Source organism: Callithrix jacchus, chromosome 1 (assembly GCF_049354715.1).
Source record: "Callithrix jacchus isolate 240 chromosome 1, calJac240_pri, whole genome shotgun sequence".
NCBI lineage: Eukaryota > Metazoa > Chordata > Mammalia > Primates > Cebidae > Callithrix > Callithrix jacchus.
The window spans coordinates 139,812,424-139,827,049 of record NC_133502.1 but is presented as its reverse complement, the minus strand read 5'-3'; the positions used below and the strand labels follow the sequence as shown (position 1 = coordinate 139,827,049).

The window sequence follows — 14,626 nt, the reverse complement described above, 5'->3', positions numbered from 1 at the left end:
AGAAGATTCCCAGTGGAGGAGCTCCACGGGTCGCCAGCGCGACTCTTATGGCCAGCGCAGCGGTTTCGCTGGCACCTTGACGCAGCAGCTCTCGGTGCAGAGTAAACAGGACTGGTTCCCCTTCTGACCGAGGTTTGGAGGAGCCACACGGGTCACCAGTGCGACTCTTGTGGCTGGAGCAGTTGTTGTGCCAGCACCTCGGTGCGGCAGCTCTTGGTGCAGAGTAAACGGGACTGGTTCCCCTTCTGACCAAGGTTTGGAGATCCGGGAAGGCAGAGTCGCCTATTACGGACTCAAGAAGGAAGCCAGACTGGAGATTCCCGGGCAGAAAAGCACCATCAGTCTTAACGCCGCTGTTTTGGCCGACGCAGTGGGTTGCTCATATTTCGGCCCTGGGAATGAACAACTTGGACATCCACTCAGAGACCTAATTTGAAAGTTGGTAATTACAAAGATGACAGGTGGATAAACTTACAATGATGGGAAGAAATCAGCCTAAAAAGGCTGAGAGTACTCAGAATCAGAACGCCTCTCCCTCTAAAGATGATCACAGTTCCACATCAACAAGGGAACAAGACTTGATGGAGAACGAGTGCATCCCATTAACAGAATCGGGCTTCAGAAGATAGATAATAAGAAACTTCTGTGAGTTAAAAGAACATGTTATAGCCCAATGTAAAGAAACTAAGAACTTTGAAAAAAGGTTTGACGAAATCCTAATGAAAATAGACAACTTAGAGAAGAATATAAGTGAATTAATGGAACTGAAGAATACAATACAGGAACTCCAAGAAGTATGCACAGGTTTAAACACTCGAATTATTCAAGCAGAAGAAAGGATATCAGAGGTCGAAGACCAACTTAATGAAATAAAACAAGAAGACAAGATTAGAGAAAAAAGGATTAAAAAGGAATGAGCAAAGTCTCCAAGAAATGTGGGACTATGTGAAAAGACCTAATTTACGTTTGATAGGTGTACCTGAATGCAACAGAGAGAATGAATCCAAGCTGGAAAATATTCTTCAGGATATTTTTCAGGAAAATTTTCCTAAACTAGCAAAACAGGACAATATTCAACCCCAGGTAATACAGAGAACACCACAAAGATATTCCTCAAGAAGAGCAACCCCAAGGCACATAATCGTTAGATTCAACAGGGTTGAAACGAAGGAGAAAATACTAAGGGCAGCCAGAGAGAAAGGTCAGGTTAATTACAAAGGGAAGCCTATCAGACTTACAGAAGATCTCTCAGCAGAAACTCTACAAGCCAGAAGAGAGTGGGGACCAATATTCAACATCCTTAAAGAACAGAACTTTCAGCCCAGAATTTCATATCCAGCCAAACTAAGCTTCACAACTGAAGGAAAAATAAAATCTTTTATGAACAAGCAAGTACTCAGAGATTTTATTACCACCAGGCCTGCTTTACAAGAGCTTCTGAAAGAAGCATTACACATAGAAAGGAACAACCAGTATTAGGCTTTCCAAAAATATACCAAAAAGTAAAGAGCATCAACATAAAGAAGAATTTACATCAACGAATGGATAAAACAGCCAGTTAACATCAAATGGCAGTAACCCTAAATTTAAATCGACTAAATCCCCCAATCAAAAGATACAGCCAAAACCCAATGGCATGTTACATCCAGACCCATTTCACATGCAAGGATACACAAAGACTCAAAACAAAGGGATGGAGAAAGATTTACCAACCAAATGGAGAGCAAAAATAAATAAATAAAAAGCAGGAGTTGCAATTCTCGTATCTGATAAAATAGATTTTAAAGCAACAAAGATATAGTGGCAAAAGGATCAATGCAACAACAAGAGCTAACGATCCTAACACCCAGATGCATAGAGACTTAGACTCAATGAGACAGAAAATTAATAAGGATATCGAGGACTCGAACTCAGATCTGGAACAAATAAACTTAATAAATATTTATAGAGCTCTCCACTTTAAATACACAAAATATACATTCTTGTCAATACCACATCACACCTACTCATAGGTTTAAGTGAAACATTGATTGGCCATTATTAATACCCATTTTTTTTTAGAATAAAGCAACATTTCTGTTCTCTCTCCCTCTTTTTCTTCCTCTTTCTTCCTCTCCTTCACTCCTTTTTTTTCTTTCCTTCTCTCAAAAAAAAGAAAAAAAAATAAATCAACTTATAGACCTCTAGATCCAGGTCGGCAATGTCTCTCTCATTGCTTGATCTCCTTCTTTCCCTTCTCTCCCTCCCTCCCTCCCTCCCTTCCTCCCTCCCTTCCTCCTTTCCTCCCTTTCTAAAAAAAAAAAAAAGAAATAAAAGAAAAATCTGCCTCCAGAAACGTTATAGTGAAACCATAGAAAATGAAATGCAGGCCGAGCACAGTGGCTCACACCTGTAATCCCAGCACTTTGGGAGGCCAAGGTGGGCAGATCACAAGATTAGGAGATTGAGACCATCCTGGCCAACATGTTGAAACCCCGTCTGTAATAAAAATACAAAAATTAGCTGGGTATGGTGGCTCATGCCTGTAATACCATCTACTTGGAAATCTGAGGCATGTGAATTACTTGAATTCAGGAGGCAGAGGTTGCAGTGAGCCAAGATCATGCCACTGCACTGCAGCCTGGTGATAGACTGAGAGTCTGGAAAGAAAGAAAGAGAGAAAGAGAAAAAGAGAGAGAGAGAGAAAGAAAGGAAGGAAGGGAGGGAGGAAGAGAGGAAAGGAAGGAAGGAAAATTCAAAGAGAAAATCTTATATATAATAAAAGGAAAAGGACAGATTATCAACAAAGAAGCACCAATCTGATCAACAGCTGATGTGAAAAGCCAGTACAAGTGAGAACCAGATGTCAATGGAAAGACAACTTCAGGATATTGAAAGAAATAAAAAAACTACCAACCTGGACTTCTTTATCCAGATAACAAGTATTTTAATAAGATAGGTAAAATATACACTGATATGAAAAAATAAGTGATGAACTGCCCAAATATTTTCAATTTATGTTATAGAAAGGATAAATATCTCTAAGATATTAAAATTTTCTTTAAAAAGAGAAGAGACTAACCTTAGAAAAATGAACAAGAGATATGAACAAATACACAGAAAAAAATAAATGCAAATTTTTCTTGGTTGAAAAGATACTCCATGTCATCCAAGATAAGATAAATGCAAATTAAAACTATAGTGAGATACTGTCTTATACCTATGAGATCGGCAAAAATCCAAAAATTTGACAGCATACTGTATTATTGGGGCTTTGGGGTGAGTGTTCCTTTCATTCATTGCTGTTAGGAATGAAAAATGATTCAACAACTATACATAGAATTTGGCAAATAACTGATAAAATAATATCTGCAATTACTCTTTGACCCACTAATCCCTCTTGCAGGAATCTATCCCAAAGATGCACTGACAAAAGAAAAAATACAAAAGGATGCATACACAATACTTTTCACTGCAGCACTGTGTGAAATAGCAAAGCCTGGAAACAACTCAAATACCTGTCAATGGGTGGCTGGTATACCCACCCAAGTGATAACTCTACAGTTGTAAAAAGGAATAAGGAATTTCTTTATAAACTACTATGGAGTAATCTCCAAGATATATTTTTAAGCAAGAAAAGCAAGGTGGAAAAGTATATACTATTGGTTATCTAAAAGGAAGAGATATAAATATGCATACACAATTGATGGTATTTAAAAATAGAATGACAAATAATAAAACTTTAAATATGATTACTCATAGAGGATTACATAAACAACTACCCACCCAAGATAATCTACAATCAAATTATGAAAATCATTAAGACAGTTGACTAGACTAGGGTTACTAGATATAAGACAAATATAATTAAAAAGCAATTGAATACCTATATTAACAAGAAATCAAGAAAGTATATACACACATACATATATACATTTTAAATTAACATTTAATAGCCACATAAGACTCAAAACATTTAGGAATAAATCAACAAAAGATGTATAAAAACTTCAAGCAGAAAAAGTATTAACTTTTATTGAAAAATATTTAAAGAAAGCTGAACTAAATAAAGAGCCACCACATTCATTATGTTAATGGATATAAAAACTCATGTAACAAAACTATTAGGTCGCTCCAAATTAATTTATAGATACAATACAATTCTAATATAAATGCCTCAGATTTTTAAAGTCAGAATTAACAGGGTGATCCTAAAATTTATATGCAAGAGCAAAAGATAAAAAAATATCTAATATATAGTTTTGGAAAAAAATCAAGGCTGGGGCCAGGGCTCATTTTTGTCAATTGTCTCGATTTATTATTAAGCTGTAGGAATTGAGCTACAGACATTAACTGTAGTGAGTTTCCAGGACAAATAAATAGACCAATGGAACAGAACAGAAAGTCAGAAAGAGATATTAATAACACATTATTCTATGGTAATCTAATATATGACAAAAATCCATCACAGATTAATGGATATCTATGGTGCTATAACAATTCATTATCAGAAAGAGAGAGAGGGACAGAAAGACAGATGCACATGTACACACACACACAAACTATCAAACACATAAATTACAGATAGATTAAAGAACTAAACAAAAAACAAGTGAAACATTAAAATTTTTAGAATGTAAGAAAATATCTTTATGACTTTTAGTAGGAAAGGCTTTCTTAGAATGAAAAAGCATAGGCTGGGGGCTGTTGCTCACACCTGTAATCCCAGCACTTTGGGAGACCAAGGTAGGAGAATCACCTGAGGTTGGGAGTTTGAGACAAGCCTGGCTGACATTGCAAAACCCTGTCTGTACTAAAAATATAAAAAGTAGCTGGGAGTGGTGGTGTGTGTTTGTATTCCCAGCTACTTGGGGAGGCTGAGGCAGGAGATCACTTGAACCCAGAGGCAGAGGTTGCAGTGAGCTGAGATTGCACCACTGCACTCCAGCCTGGGCGACAGAGCAAGACTCTGTCTCAAAAAAAATTAAAAAAAAGGATAAAGAAAAAATTTGATGACAAGATGGAAATTTAAAAATGTATATTAATCAATGACACCATTAAAATAGATTAAAAGACATGTCACAGATTGGGAATGTTATTTGCAAACAAATCCATAACATATAAAGAACTCTTATACATCAGTGAAAAGACAGGTAACCTAAAAATACTATAAAAATTAGATAAAATACACAAAAAGGCAATTGACAGAAGAGAAAAAAATGGTTGGTCAATAAATGTATGAAAAGATAGCTTCACTAGGAATCAGAGAAATACAAATTAAAACCACAGTGAGATATCATTGCACATTTATTAGAAATAAACAAAAATGAACAAATGTCAATGCTAAGTGTTAGAATGGATGTGGAGCGGTGAGAACCCTTAGACATTGCTGTCATGTATGTAAAATGGTACAACTACTTTGGAGAACAATTTAGTAATAGCAAGTGTAGTTGATAAAGCATATATTGTAAAATCTAGTAATTCCACTCCTAGATGTATACCCTGAAGAATGTGTCCTACACATATGCTCAAGGAATTGTATGCATTATTTATAAAAGGAACAAATTGGAAACAATTTAAATGAACAAACATAGGAACATAGAAAAATTGTAGCATAACCATACTGTCAAACATTCTAGAACTATAAAAATAAATTAGAATTGAATGCACAACATAGTTGAATATCACAAACATAATTTTTATCCAGAAAACATTCTGGCTAAGAGTACATACACTAAGGTCGGGTGTGGTGGCTCTTGCCTGTAATCCCAGCACTTTGGGAGGCCAAAGTGGGAGGACTGCTTGAGGCTAGGAGGAATTTAAGACCAGCTTGGCCAACATAGTGAGATCCCATCTCTTAAAAAAAAAAAAAAAAAGAGTATACATAGTATGATGCCTTTCATACAAAATTTTAAAGCATGACAATACTATAGATTATTTGGAGAAGCATACACATGTAGTTCCTGTATAAAGAAATTTATGGAGGCTGGGTGCAGTGGTTCATGACTTTAATCTCAGCACTTTGGGAGACAGAGGTGGGCAGATGTCTGAGGTCAGGAGTTTGAGATCAGCCTGGCCAGCATGGTGAAATCTTGTCCCCACTAAAAATACAAAAAAAATTTAGCCAGTCATGGTGGTGCATGCCTATAATCCCAGCTACTAGGGAGGTTAAGGCAGGAGAATCTCTTGAACCCAGGAGGCAGAGGTTTCAGTAAGCCAAGATTGCACCACTGCACTCCAGCCTGGGCGACAGGGTGAGATTTTGTCTCAAAAAATAAAATTATTAAAAGAGAGATGGAAATTCAGAAATGTTAAACAGGGAATCTTCACTGTATTGACAATTTTTTTTTTTTTAAGCTGGTAGTGGGTACCTGGATTTTCATTATATTTTTCTCTATTTTTAGCATATCTCAATATTTCATAATAAACATGTAATAAATTTCATATGTGCATAATATTAAATAAATTATAGAAGTATATATACCAAAAGATTCATTGTGTTTATCTCTGGATAGTAGAAATATATATTTTCTTTGTTTTGCATGCTTACATTTTCTAATTTGTATTTCTTTTATTTTAAAAACATCTTAAAACATAGAAGGATGTCACAAAGACACAGAGCTTCTATGAGATCTTTCATATGTTACCCTTGCCGGTATATAAGATACCCCCAAACTAATGTTCTAACAGCCAGTCAATATTTTATCCCTTCTCTCTTATGCTGCCATTTTGGTCTGTTTAGGTTTAATGATATCTGTTTTAGGTGGTACCTAACCATCTCTTGGCATAAAAAGCCGGCTCAATGATTGCTTGTTAAATCTTGAATGAATGAATTGCAATAAACATGCAGATAACTCAGCATTGACTCACCTATAGGTAATGTCCACAGTCTTTACACTGTCTTCTACATCTCCAGTGATGCAGAACTCATCCTTGACTTGCATGTTCATTTCAAATCCTTTTTCAAGCTCCCAGTACAAGAAGACACTATTGCTTCCTTCTCCAAACAAAACCTGCTTTCTGTTACTTCTAGGCCTTTGTCCATGTACCTCCCTATTCCTGAAATGAATACAACCTTTGTTTGTCTACCTGGTAAGTATCTATTAATCTATCATATTACAGTTTAAACATTTTTCCCCCTGTGAAGCATTCCTGGTTCTCTCCCTTCACTCATTAATTCACTCAACAATTACTGTGATAGGCTAAATAATGGTCCCCGAGAATCATCAGTTCCTAATATCCAGCAGTTGTGAATATGTTACTTTATATGGTCAAAAGGACTTTACAAATATGATTGAGTTAAAGATCTTGAGATGAGGGGAAGATAGAGTAAGAGTAAGACAGAAGGTGATGCAAAGATAGAAGCAGAGAAATTTAAAGATGCTATGCTGCTGGGTTTAAGGTAGAGAAAGAGAAAGGAATGCATCTCTGGTAGCTGGAAAAGGCAAGAAAGTGATTATTCTCTAGAGCCTCCAGAAGGAACCAGCTCTGCTGACACCTTGAGTTTTGCCCTGTAAGACTCATGTAAGACTTCTCGTACCCAGAACTGTCAGAGAATACATTTGTGTTGTTTAAAGCCACTAACTTTGGCAGGCCAAGAAGGGCAGATCACCTGAGGTTAGGAGTTTGAGACCAGTCTGGCCAACATGGTGAAACCCTGTCTCTACTAAAAATACAAATATTAGCCAGACATGGTGACACATGCCTGTAATCCCAGCTACTCGGGAGGCTGAAGTAGGGGAATTGCTTGAACTCAGGAGGCAGAGGTTGCAGTGAGCTGAGATTGCACCACTCACTCCAGCCTGGGCAACAAAGCAAGACTGTGTCTCAAAAAAAGAAAAAGCCACTAAGTTTATGGTCATTTGTTACAGCAGGAATTGGGAAGTAGTATAACCATGTAACTACTATTTTCTAGACACAAAGCTAGGCACCAGAGGCATAGGCGACCCAGACAGACATAATCTCCACCTTAAAAGAGCTTATAGTCTGAAGGGGAACATGAATATTAAACAATTAAACAGAAGTTAATATATTCATGATATTAGGGTACTTAGATGATGGTAATTTAGATTGATGACATTGCATTTAAGCAGGGACTTGACAGATGAATAGGGCTTAGTGATGTGAAAAGTGGGGGAGGAGATGTTCTCAGGAGCACGTGCTAACGCCCTGTGGCAGGACACTGCTTGTGGTGAAGGGATGTGAGAAGAGGCTGGAGAGATGGGCAAGATCCAAATCATGACAGGCCTTGTCTACATTCAAGAGGTCAGATTTTACCTGAAGGATGATGGGAAGACATTGAAAGGTTTAAAACAGGCAAATGATGTGTCATAGCTAACATTTTAAAAGATGATTGAGACCTCTCTATAGGGATTAGGTTGAAATGAGCAACTATAGCAAAGGGGAGACCATTAAAGGCCTATACAAGACATGATGTGGTATGGAGAGGGAGAGGTTTGGGTAGAATCAACATTTAATTTTGAGGCAGTGCCCTTAGAACTGGAGAAAATGAATGTGTTGCTAAAATGTTAAGGACATTTACCAAGTTTCTAATATCAGCATGTGGGCAGGTGTTTTATATACTTTCCTGAAATGAGGACCCCTGAAGAAATACATGGACTGGGGGCAGGAGAGATCAAATGTTTGGTTTTCAAAATGTTAAATTTGAGGTGCCTATGGAACAACCAAGCAAAGATATCAGGTAGTAGTTAAGCATGCAGGTTTGGAGCCCCCAAAAGATGTCTCACATGACACTTAAAGTCGTAGGGGTCACAGGGATGGACTATAATTTCTAAAGTCATAGAATTTGCCTAGGAAGAGAAGATCCTCAAGGCTGAATCTGAAAAAAAAAACTGACATTTAGGGCTCAAGGAAGGGGAGAGGAGGTATCAAAGGAGATTGAGAGGGAATGCTCAGAGAAGTGGAGAAAACCCAGGAGCCTGGAATCAGTGAAGTCCAGAGAATAGTATAGAAGAGGGTGAGAGGGTCGAGTGGCACTAAGAGGTAAAGAGGTGAGAACTGCAGAGCATTCCAGACTTGCGCACTTACAGGCATCCTTAGCAAGAGCAAATGTGGTTGGGTTGTAGGAGCCAGACTGAGGAATGAAAGTATTACAGGGAAGTGGAACATTGTGCAGGTGACTTTTTTTTTTTTTTTAATTACAAATTTAGAATAAAAGAGGACAGAGAATCAGGTGGTAGCCGATAAGGGATGTACAATCAGATAAGGATTCTTCTTTAGTAGGTGATGGAATTACAGGGTTAAGCACAGAGGAGAAAGGAAGAGGCTGGAGTTCCAGGAAAGAAGGGGGATAGCCTGGGGGACAAAGTTCCTAGGATGCCTGGAAGCGGTGGAACCTCTCCCTTGAGAAGGGATTCATCTTAGCTGGAAAGAGAACACCTCCCTCTGAAGGAGAGTGAACAGATGCTGGCAGGTTTGTTCTCTAGGCCACAGGACAATGAGGATGGGAGTTTCCTTCTGATGACGTCTATTTTCATCATGAAGGTCATCTACTGAAAGTGAGATGAAACAGAAGAAGGATGATCTTACATTTGGGGAAAGAGGGGAATTCACTGACTAGTCATAGCTGAACAGAGAGTGAGCAGAACAGGCCATTTTCTCTGTGGTGCCCCACTTTACCTTAAACAGGAGGGGCCCACCCTAGCACTGTGATACCTGTGGAGCAATTGTTTGTTTGAACCTCTTTACTAGACTATGAGCACCTTGAAGACAGAGATTTTGCTTTCTTCTTCTTTGCAATTTCAATATTGTTTCTGGTGTGTAGTAAAAATAGTTATTAATTCAGTTACTCGTTCATTTATCCAACATTTAATTATTTAATGTCAGATTTAATTATTGATTAAAATAAATAATTAAATGTCAGATGAATGAATGAGTGAATGAATGAATGAATAACTATTATAGAACAGAGGACTGATATGAAAATGTGTGATTGGTCATATCCCACATATTTCTACATTGCCAGCATTCTGAGAAATAACAAAACCCCTGGAGAATTTGCCACCAATGGGCAATGAGTTTTCCAAGGATTGCAGAAGCAAGAAGAACATTCATTCAGTGAGGCCAGGTAAACCTGGGTCAGTGAAGTGGTTATAGGTAAGGCTTCTTTCTTCGGACAGGTATATTCTAAAAAACTTTGGAGAAAGCAGAATATTCTAGATGTTTCCTGTCATTTCTCCCTGGCAGAGCCAGAGCCTAGTCCTAAGGATAAAAGAAACTTTTCTTAAAAATAGAGAACATTATCACCTACAATCTCATATCTTATTTTTGCAAGTTTCAGTCTTTTCTATATATATACATTTTTTATAGTAAGCATGTTATTTAAAAACTATATATGGTGCTTTTTTCCACTTAAAATTATATCACATGAAAGCCATAGTAATCAACGCAATGTGGTATTAATTAAAGGATAAACACATAGATTAATGGAACAGAGAGTACAGAAATAGACCCAGACAATGGCCAATTAATTTTCAACAAAGGCACCAAGGCAATGTGATAGAAAAAAATAATAATCTTTTCAAAAATAGTGCTGAAATAGTTGAACAACCATATGCAAAAAAAAAGAGAACTTCAACCATACCTCACACCATATGCAAAAATTAACTTGCAATGGATGATAAGCTAAATTTAAAATCTAAAATTAAAACTTCTGGATAAAACAAAGCAGAAAATCTTTTTGACTTTGGATTAGGCAAAGGTTTCTCGGGACCTGAAACCTTTGAAAGCATGAAATGTAAAAGAAAAAACTGATAAATCAGGCTTCATCACTTATAAACAGGATCCACTCTTTAAAAAGACACCATTAGGAAAATAAAAAGACAATTCATAGGCTGGGAGAAAATATTTGCAAAACTGAGAATTCTTTAAGAATTCTGAATGTAAGTCCTTTATCATAAATTCTTGATAAAGGATTTACATCCAGAAAACTTGAATTCTCATAATCATTCAGAAAGCTTGAATAATTCTCATAATTCAATAATAAGAAAACAGCCCAATTCAAGACACGGGCAAAAGGATGGATGTGGTGGCTGATGCCTCCCAGTGTTTTGGGAGGCTGAAGTGGGAGGAACGCTTAAGGCCAGAAGTTTGAGACCAGCCCTGGGCAACATAGTAAGAAAAGACCTCATCTTTACAAAAAATACAAAAATTAGTGTGCACCTATGGTTCTAGTTACTCAGATGGATGAAGTGGGAGGATCATTTGAACCCAGGAGCTCGGGCTTGCAATGAGCTGTGACTGCACCACTGCACCCCATCCTGGGTGACAAAACAAGACACTCTCTAAAAAAGTAAATAAGCAAAATGAAACCAAAAAAACTGAGTAAAATATCTGAACAGGCACATCATCAAAAGTGAATTATGAGTAGCAAATAGGCATATAAAAGATGCTCAATATTATTAGTCACCAAGAAAATGCAAATTAAAACCACATACAACCGCAAAATGACATACAGCTACCTAGCAAATGTTTTTAAAGAGAAAAGCAACTGACAATACCAAATGCTGGTGAGGGTGCACAGCAATTGGAGCTCATATGGATTGCTGGTGGGAATGTACAATGGTATAACTACTTTGAAAAACAGTTTGACAGGGATCATTAAAAGTTAAACAAACTTATCACAGGACCTAGCAATCCCAATTCTAAATAGATAGTTACCCAAGAGAAATGAAGATATATGTCTACACAAAAAAGCTGTTCACAAATGTTTATAGTAGCTTTATTCATAATATTAAAAATATGGGGAACTGTTTATCAGTTGCTAAATGGATAAATAAATACACATTGGAATACTACTCAAGATTCTTGGAAGAATTTTTTTTTTTTTTTAGACAGAGTCACTCTGTCACCCAGGCTGGAGTGCAAAGGCACAGTTTTGGCTCTCTGCAACCTCAACCTCCCTGGTTCAAGCGATTCTCCTGCCTCAGCCTCCTGAGTAGCTGGGATTACAGGCGCATACCACCATGCCTGGCTAAATTTTGTATTTTTAGTAAAGAGAAGGTTCCACCATGTTGGCCAGGCTGGTTTCAAATTTCTAACCTCAGGTGATCCACCCAGCTTGGTCTCCCAAAGTGCTGGGATTACAGGCGTGAGCCACCATGCCTGCCTGGAAGAATCATTTTTTGAAGTATTCATATTGACCCATTCAGAACTGGTCTAACATTTCATCAAGGCTGTGAGTTGCTGTTGAAACATGTGGGAGTCCTGAGAGCAGGGTGATGATAAACCTCACACTGAGTGCAGGCTTCAGCCCTATCACTTCCCATTCCTCTCTTCCATTTGACTTGCTTTAGTCCTCATCTGACTTGGTGCTCCTTCAGTTGTTCCTGCTGTCCCCTGTGGTTTGGCTCTAGGTCTCCTGTGTCATTGCCAGAGAGCCAAGGACATTTCCACAGGAAGGGCATTTGCTGCGAGGCTCAGCTGCCCCACTAATTAGCCCAGTGTTTTAGATCATCCAGAGCGGGAAGAAGAAACAGATGAATATCTGTTGAGACTTGAGGGCAAGACCTTGTCTTATGCCTCTTGCAGTGGCCCATCATCTGTAAGCACAGAGTATAATATATAGTAGGTTCCCAATATATGTTTGCTTTGTGTGCCAATTCAGTTTCTTTCTAAGGTGTTAAATTCAGTTCGTAGTGTGTGTAATTAAAGTGTAAGGAATGAAAACTGAAAATCCTGTAGCAGGAGATAGGCTTAAATCATTGGAAGAGAAATAATAACCTTAATGTGTTTAATTTAAGGTTATTGGCTATGTAATATATTTTTGTTCATTCATATATTTCCAAATATTGATTGAATACCAACTATGTCATAGATTCTATGCCAAATTATTTAGGTCAAAAGGATCTATATCCAAGAACAAAAATAAATGATTAATTAAAAGTTTCAGCTGGGCATAGTGGCTCATGCCTGTAATCCTAGCACTTTGGGAGGACGAGGCAGATGGATCATGAGGTCAAGAGATTGTGACCATCCTGGCCAACATGGTGAAACCTTCTCTCTACTAAAAAATACAAAAATTAGCTGGGCCTGGTGGTGCGTGCCTGTAGTCCCAGCTACTTGGGAGGCTGAGGCAGCAGAATTGCTTGAACCTGGGAGGTGGAGATTGTAGTGAGCTGAGATCATGCCACTGCGCTCCAGCCTGGCGCCTGGTGACAGAATGAAACTCTGTCTCAAGAAAAAAAAGTTTCAAAGATGTATATTGGTCTTCACGTATTTTGCTGCCCAGTGAATGTTTTTCTCTTCCTGCTTTTTTCTTCACAGTAAGAAAATAGATGTTATATACAGATGTCCTGGAATGGTGACTGGAAACTGTCTTTTCTATCCCAGCGTACTTCATTTCAGTGAGTAGCAAAGAACGAAGTATCAGAATTCAAAAAGCAGGGGAACATGGATACTTCTACACCATCTATCTACGCCTTTCTCTCCCACTGTGACTATCAGCTGTTTTAATACCTGTTTTGTTCAGAGGGAAGAGTTTTCCCATGTTTACTTCCTCTTTGTTAATTGAAAAGACACAATTGTTTTTACTACTTCAGGCTTTCATTAATGAATAACTATTTTCTGAATATTAAACATATACAGTTAAATTTTCTCTATTAGTCTGTTATCGGTAGTTTCTTTCTTCCCTCCCTCCCTCTTTTCCTCTCTCCCTCCTCTTTCCACCTCTTTCTTTCCATGCTTCTTCTTACGTTTTGATGATTTTGATTTTTGTTTAATTAGTTTTTGGTGTTGCCATTGGTTTCATAAATTACCGGTGGTAAGAAACAGAAATAAAACATCTGATAATATTTGGAGACTGACTTGTATATGGACAATGAGTCATGCTCATTTTTATTGATGCTAAGTGGTGACTTCAAATCATTTAGGAGAAAAATTTTAGTAAATAATTTCAATACACTTCTTCACTTGAAAAAATAGTAGACAATGTAGCATAGAAAAAAAACTTTGTACATTCCCATTATAAGTATCCCTCAAGCTCTCTGGTGTCCACAAGCATACACAATCTAATTAATATATTACAACTATAATTATGGTGGTTGTGAAGGGCACATGGGAAGAAGGGGGATGACGGAAATATTCCACATTGAGCCTAACTGGTGTTTTTTTGTTGTTGTTTTCTTCTTTTCTTTTTGAGAAGATCTTGCTCTGTCACTGAGGCTGGAGTAGAGTGACACAATCATGGCTCATTGCAGCCACAAACTCCTGGGCCCAAGTGATCCTCCCATCTCAGCTTCCTGAGTAGCTGGGAGTACAGGTGTGGCCCCCATATCTGGCTAATTTTTGTATTTTTATTTTATAGAGACGGGGTCTCCTGATGTTGATCATGCTGGTTTTGCACTCCTAGTCTCAAGTGATCCTCCTGCATCAGCCTCCCAAAGTATCGGCATTATAGGCATGAGCAACCATGCCTCACCTAAATGCTGTTCATTGATGGGCTTCTAGGTGATACTTCTGTCTGCTGCAGGGTTTAGAGGGTAGTGGGTTTTCTGAGGTTCTCTAAATCAGGAATATACAATCAGTGAAGCAGTACACTTTCAATTAGCAGAATCTAGCCTTTTAATGGCCATCTGCTGCTATCAGACATTTTTTTGAGGAGCCAAATCCCGCAAGCCCTACCCATGGT

At 37.8% G+C, this 14,626-nt stretch overlaps 1 long non-coding RNA gene across 2 annotated transcripts in view; it reads left to right on the top strand.

The window, feature by feature from the left end:
* Positions 1–14,626, top strand: part of LOC118155336 (uncharacterized) — a 100,655-nt gene that overhangs the window by 70,228 nt on the left and 15,801 nt on the right. The window contains exons 4-5 of one of the 2 annotated variants that reach the window (XR_004745701.3): positions 7,013–7,071; positions 13,264–13,343. This is a non-coding gene — a long non-coding RNA (uncharacterized LOC118155336). Of the gene's footprint in view, positions 1–7,012; positions 7,072–13,263; positions 14,609–14,626 lie in introns of those variants that run through there. The other variant, XR_004745700.3, reaches the window with a different exon arrangement.